This window comes from Rhinolophus sinicus, chromosome 15 (genome assembly GCF_057876585.1).
Source record: "Rhinolophus sinicus isolate RSI-liver-muscle chromosome 15, RSI-T2T, whole genome shotgun sequence".
In the NCBI taxonomy this organism is placed as follows: domain Eukaryota; kingdom Metazoa; phylum Chordata; class Mammalia; order Chiroptera; family Rhinolophidae; genus Rhinolophus; species Rhinolophus sinicus.
In genome coordinates this window covers 10,734,710-10,740,949 of record NC_142515.1, presented here as the reverse complement: position 1 = coordinate 10,740,949, position 6,240 = coordinate 10,734,710, and the positions used below count along the sequence as shown (strand labels likewise).

The window sequence follows — 6,240 nt, the reverse complement described above, 5'->3', positions numbered from 1 at the left end:
TATCTCCTCATTCTCAGAGGATTTTCTAGGTGCAGACAGGCAGATTAAGAAACACTGTGGGCTGGTCAGAAAATAGCAATGGGTAAACATCTTTCTCTTTCCACAGGAGTGTCCAATAGTCAGGGTGACCTTCAACACATGCACAGAAGAGGCAAATTCCAGAATGCCATGATTTCAGGGTCCTGGGAACACTCCTCCTATACCTCTGCATCCACAAACCTCCTGGATGGCTTTTAAGAGGACACCATTCGTATGTGTTTCATGCTAGTTTTAGATTCCTGTTAATGTACAAGTACCCATGGTAAGAATATCCTTTACCAGTCATTTTCTTCCTTGAGCTAAAGTCTTGGAGCATGAGTTTTGATATGGAAGGAAAAAGAGAGCACATACCAGAGGACTCTGGGTTCTCCCAGCAGAAAAGGGGAAGAAAATGTTGCTCATGGGGTGAGAGGTAGGGGTGGGGGTGGGTAACAATCAGGGAGATACAGTGCTGAGGTCGACTAATGAAAGCTGCACTTTTGGAGTCTTTATACCATGCCATGACCTGTTCTTGGTGTTCTCCAAGCTTAATTCATGTTATCCTCCATAATATGAGGTCGATAATATAATCATCCCCAGTAGAAATGAAGGCAGAGAGATTAAGCAACTCGCCCAAGGTCACGTGGCTGATAAACAGCAGATTTCAAATCCAGGTAGTTTGCTTCCAGAGTGGGAGGACTGAACCACTATAGGAACCAATCATCTATGCTACAAATTTGTCATTGTAATGAGCTGGTTGATACATCTTATTTCTCTCACCACCGAAATGGCCCCAGTAAGTCTCTTCCCTGCCTCCATCTGGCTGGCTGATGAGCTTGCCACTTAAAGCCCCAAAGCTGCTGTGTCTTGATGATCCCTACAGTAGTTTGCCCCACATAGCTCCTTTAGGGGTCTTCACAAAAGGAGCACTGTCTTAGCAGCCCCTTTGCAACTGACTGTCTCAACATAGAGCTGATAGGAGGTGAAAGATAGACTGGGTACTGGGGAGAACAGGAAGGCCACCTATTTATAATACATGCCGGGGAAGGCTGGACCATGTCTGCTGATATGTACTTAGTCCAGAGTCATAACAAGGCTTTTGTCTCTATGGATGAATAAGCACCCTAGTTCTGAGGCTGGATAAGGGGAATGAGGTAACGGCCTTAGTGTGAAGCACATTAATAATAGAGTCCCTATGATGGGCAGTGCCACCATCCTGCTGTCCTTCTGGGCTATCCAAGGTAGCACTTTTCACAAATATCAAACATAAATAATTTAAGAGGCAATGTTTAAAAATGGGAAAGACAAAATCCCAGGTGAATTTGCTGCTTACCTCTCTCTGCCTCTGCCCCTCTTGCAGCAACATGGTACTTTGCAGGCAGTGTAAGGCCTTGGAGACGCTCTGTCATTCTGACATCTCGTTTAAATTCTTTCACATACTTGTGGTTTTTTTGTCACTGTTTCGAAGAGGGTCAAAAAAATAGAATAGTGTATTAGAAAAGTTTCTCTTAAATCACCTACTTTAATGAAAAGCTGAAAACCAAAATGTCCATGAATTTAGGAAGAAAAGCCACGACTCTATCTTGTACAGAGATTATTACAGCCCTGTTGGAGCCCCATTAAAGTAGAGAAAAGTCAAGTACAATAGGAAGTAGAATTAATTAATTGTTACATGAATTATTTATTTTTATAGTGGTGATATTTATTAAGCCTCTGGAATACAGCTTTGCATGCAAAAATTCTTTTCACATTTAGATATAATATAGAAAACGGAGAGACCTTTCGATTTCTCTAACAATCTTAAGTTTGAAATTAGTGATAACCTTCTGTAGCCCCAGTCATTGCTGAGACATGCAGTTAGTTATTATAATAAAATCAGAAGGATGAGTCTGCCTTCATATTTGTCAGTTCATTAAGTTAAGTACGCCAGATAGCTGTGATGGCTAGGCCATGTCACAATTACATGGTGAATCTTTAAACCCAACACGTTATACATGTGTTTATACAATTAATTGGTTATTCAGTGTTTAAAGCAAGAAGGCCAAAGATGTATAAATTACGCCACGCCTGCTAAATTACTTTGTGTAACAGAGGCTTTCCTGCATGAAATACTATGCACAACAAAAATCATGTTTCATTAGTACAAATGTGGCAAGAAAATATACAATATTAGTGAGGCCAAAACAGAGTGTCAGATTAGATTTACCAAAATGAACAGAGTAACATTTCTGATCATCTTACATCCAACGTGACTGAGAGACAGGATCCACCCCAAACCCAAAATGATGAGATGATAAAGGAAATATGGTCGTGTCATGAAATTTATCACATGTGTCCTTTTGCCAAGTAAATAAACACGCAAAAAGAACAGTAACACCCAACAGCATGGGGAGAGGGGAAAAGACAAGATGGCAGAGATTTTTTTTTTCCCCCAAATACCACAATGTCAAGGGAAAACAAGCTGTGGACTGTCAAAGCAGAATCTGACGCAGCTGAGCACTGCACTTGGCAGGCATGGCAGCCGTCGCGCTGTTCTGTTTGGGCCGCCATGGCTTATATTAGACCTTTGAAGAGCAACCTCACGGTGGGTCATGGAGCGGTCAGCTGCTCATCTCTACTGTTGTTCCAAGTGGCCTACCCTAGCCACTATGGGAAGAAGGGAAGGATTTCTTTGAGGAATTGGACTATTTATAAAATAAATAGAAAGCCTAATATCCATTATGCACAAATGATGGTGCAGGAGAGTTCCGGCGGCTGTCTATTTGCTGAACATCAACCTCCTGTGCGTATAAATTGCCCCGTACTGGGGAGAAACACAATACACTTCACCAGAGACTGGGCGCAAGGTATAGCTGCTTGTCTGTGGGCAAGTAATGACTTGCGTTTTCAGCTGCTTCTTGGTAAGACCTTTAGTAATTGGAATCAGTTATTCAAAACATCGCTAAATGTGATTTAAATGGCAAGGATTTAATAACAGAGAAAGAAGCCATTAAAGAGGTTCAAGCAGGGGAGAAGGGAATTCCGTTTTTTAGAGCAGAGGGAGAAAAATAAAGCAATTACTTGATGTAAAGGCCAGAAACAGGACTCCTGCTGTCAGGGAGAAATCAAATCTGTCAGCAATTAGTGGAATCTTAGGAGGTAAAGAGCTCTCCAGTGTTGAGCAGTGAATAAGGGGTTAGCAATTATATGAACTGATAAAAGTGTTCTGGTTTCCAAACAGCAGGTTAACAAGCCTTACTTTTTCATAACTTGATGCAGATGTGATGAATCACACTTTATGATATTTTTCAGTGGTCCGCCGGCAAAGTTCCTTAATCAGCGCATTGTGCGGCCTCTTTCCATCTCAAACTGTGCTCCTGCTACCTCGCTCTAAACACTGTGCAGGAGAGTGTTTTGATAGCAAGGTTCTTCTTTAATTAAATAACGAAATAATAATTCCATTCTTCTTCTCAATTTTAAAAAATCAAATGGGAAATCCATATCCCGGTGTCCGCTCTTCCCAAGGGGTTGGTAGTTACTGCATGAAGAGCACATTGCATGAGATAAAACAGGAAAACTTTTTTTTTTTAATCAAATAAATACGTTAACTTTGTCATGATATGCTTGCTCCTTATTATTTTAATCTTAGGAATGAAAACATCTATTACATGTATTTGTATATATATGTGGCCCACAAATGACTCCTATCTGAGCTCTTTAAAAATCATTTTGTATTGATGTATGTGGATTGTGAAACTCAGTATGATACGTGAAGTCATATCAGGAAGAAAAATCAATTATTCTGTCACAAAAACAGCCTTTCAATTCAAGGAGCTACTGTCTCTGCTGGGAGAATGTTCACATGTCAATAAAAGATGAGTATCTGAAGTAAGGTCAATTGAAAAGACTCTGCTAGAATCCTCTTTCACTAGCTATGACGGTGACCTGTTTATGTTTTCACTGATGTGTGTTGTTTCAAAGACATAAGCAATTATACCTGAGCAGAAATACTGCAAAGAGAAATCTATTGTTCAGCATATGCTACTGATTTGTCAATTGACAAGAGACATAAAAATAATAATTTTTTTTCTTCTTTGTTTTCCCCTAAGAAAGTCAGTCTTACTATATTTGGGTATTGAGGAGCTTCCTGCCTCCACTTTAAGCACTGTGGAAGCTAATTATTAAATATTTTTTAAATATCCAACCACTGTATCGCCAAGGGTTTCCCATTTTGAGCAAAACTCCTCTGACCAGAAAAATCTTACCTCTCCCTTCTGGCGAATCCTCGTCCTGCGTCTGCAGGGCTCCCGTTGCTGAAATAACCAAACGCTCTTAAAGGCCGATGATCAGGAGACAGCTGTGAAACCCAAAGTAAGGCGGAAATGCAGCTTCACCACAGCGTAGGTTTAAGGGAAGCCTTTAATCCGGCTCTAAAATCAACACAAGTGTTCTTATTTTTCTCTTTTGCAACATGGCAATCAGTTTTATATTATAATTAATATTCTGTATATTAGTGTATATTACTCTATGTTATTGCTCAGTTTGCTTAAATAGTATATTGTTTTATGCACATTTACAAACAGCAACTAGCAGATTTTTGTAGATAGTTTCGAGGGGAGCGCATGGTGTGAAATTGCGAGTGAGGGAACACCAGCCAGAGCAGCTGGAATTGTCTGCACTAGAGCTGTGCTCTGTACCTCGCTGTCAAAGGCACACACCATACAGGCTTGCAAAGCTCCCACACCCTAAATGCACCCGAATTTGCCAGATACGGTGCTACGTGTATTCATTTGAGCTTTGTAGTCGTTTGTGCTTATGTTTTAATTGCCAAAAAGCTATGAAGATTTTTTTAAAAGACAAACAAGACACCCCATCACTGACTTGTTAATTCATTTATAGATATACATATATAATTTTTTAATTTAGAGGACTGTAACTTTTGGACTTCCTTAGTTAATTCCTGATTTTTTTTATTTTTATTTTTTTTTTTTGCTGTTTAACCATCTCCATTGTCTAACTACAAAAGTCACTTCACTCCAAACGACACTGAAAACAACCAAGTTAAAGAAGTGATAAAGATGAAAAACACCAGATAAAAACAAATATCCAGCACAGGGAAATGTTCCTGTGGAAGAGTTTGCCTTGTACGATTGTGGTTTTTCTTGATGATTGTACTGAAATTCTTATTGTTCAATCAAACCCTCCCTTTTGGGGCCCAGTTGATGGGGTGCTGGGCTCTGGTCTCCCTACAGTGAGGAGGGACTCACATTTACTGGGTTTTAATGAGTAGCTGGCTGGATTTTCACATAACCTTACGACGGGCTTTTCCACAACAGGCTGTGCTCCCTTTGATATAAAGGTCCTCAGTTTCGTCACCTGGAGGCAGTAATAATAACATTTAACAGAATGTCCTTGGAGTTTTCCACATTCCCTGGACATTATAAAATCATAATATAACCTTGCCTAAGAAAAACAATTGGAGTAGATGACCTCTTAAAGAGAGGGAAAACAAATCTGGTGCTCTTTACCGGTATTAGGTTATCTGGTAATTCCTCGTAGGCTTTACGTAGTTAAGAATTAGCATCAACTCTGGTTTCTCTTTCAGAACACCTGCAAAGGGACAGGAGCAAATAAGCATCTGTCTTGGCCCAGTGAAATGGAGTTGGGAGACACAAACATTTTTTAAACGCTTCACGTGACATCACTGAGAAAGTTAAAGGTATTTAAGTGACATATACGACAACTGGATATTATTCAGAGCAGTGTGTAGAAAGCCCAAGTAATTACTCTCCATGATTCATCACGTCAAGTTCAGAGTTGTTGAGATAATGTCTCCACTAGAATCATGAAAGAAACTCCATTAGCCAGAGATATGCCCAGGAAGTCTCCGAATCCAGGTCCTATCCTTTGAAAGCTGCCTGGGAGCCAAGCAGTTGCCTAAATTGCTTCCCTGTATTCTGGCCTGAGAATGCAGACTCCAGAGTGTGAGGCAGAGAGACCTCTGCCAGAGCAGTGGCCACATGGGTCACAATGACATACTGCAGCTAAGGGCCTTGCATGAGATGGACGCGCCTTGCGCTCCAGGATCAGGCATCGGAGCTGTCTTGGTGATAATGGTGTGCTGTCACGAAACTCTGAACAGTCCTGATGGGAGATTGTAGGAATACTGTCACTCTTCGCTGTCACCCTCCTGGGTATGGTTTGCAAGACAGTCCTGCGTCCATCACTTTGCTGACTGTCAAG

The 6,240-nt window shown here is 40.7% G+C and overlaps 1 long non-coding RNA gene across 1 annotated transcript; it reads right to left on the bottom strand.

The window, feature by feature from the left end:
• Window positions 1-1,163: 1,163 nt before the first annotated feature.
• On the bottom strand, window positions 1,164-4,423 carry LOC148755159 (uncharacterized). Its single transcript, XR_016019111.1, has 3 exons — window positions 4,263-4,423; window positions 3,257-3,535; window positions 1,164-1,475 (listed from the first exon to the last, which is right to left on the bottom strand). It is a non-coding gene; the product is annotated as an uncharacterized LOC148755159 (long non-coding RNA).
• Between the last annotated feature and the right edge of the window lie 1,817 nt (window positions 4,424-6,240).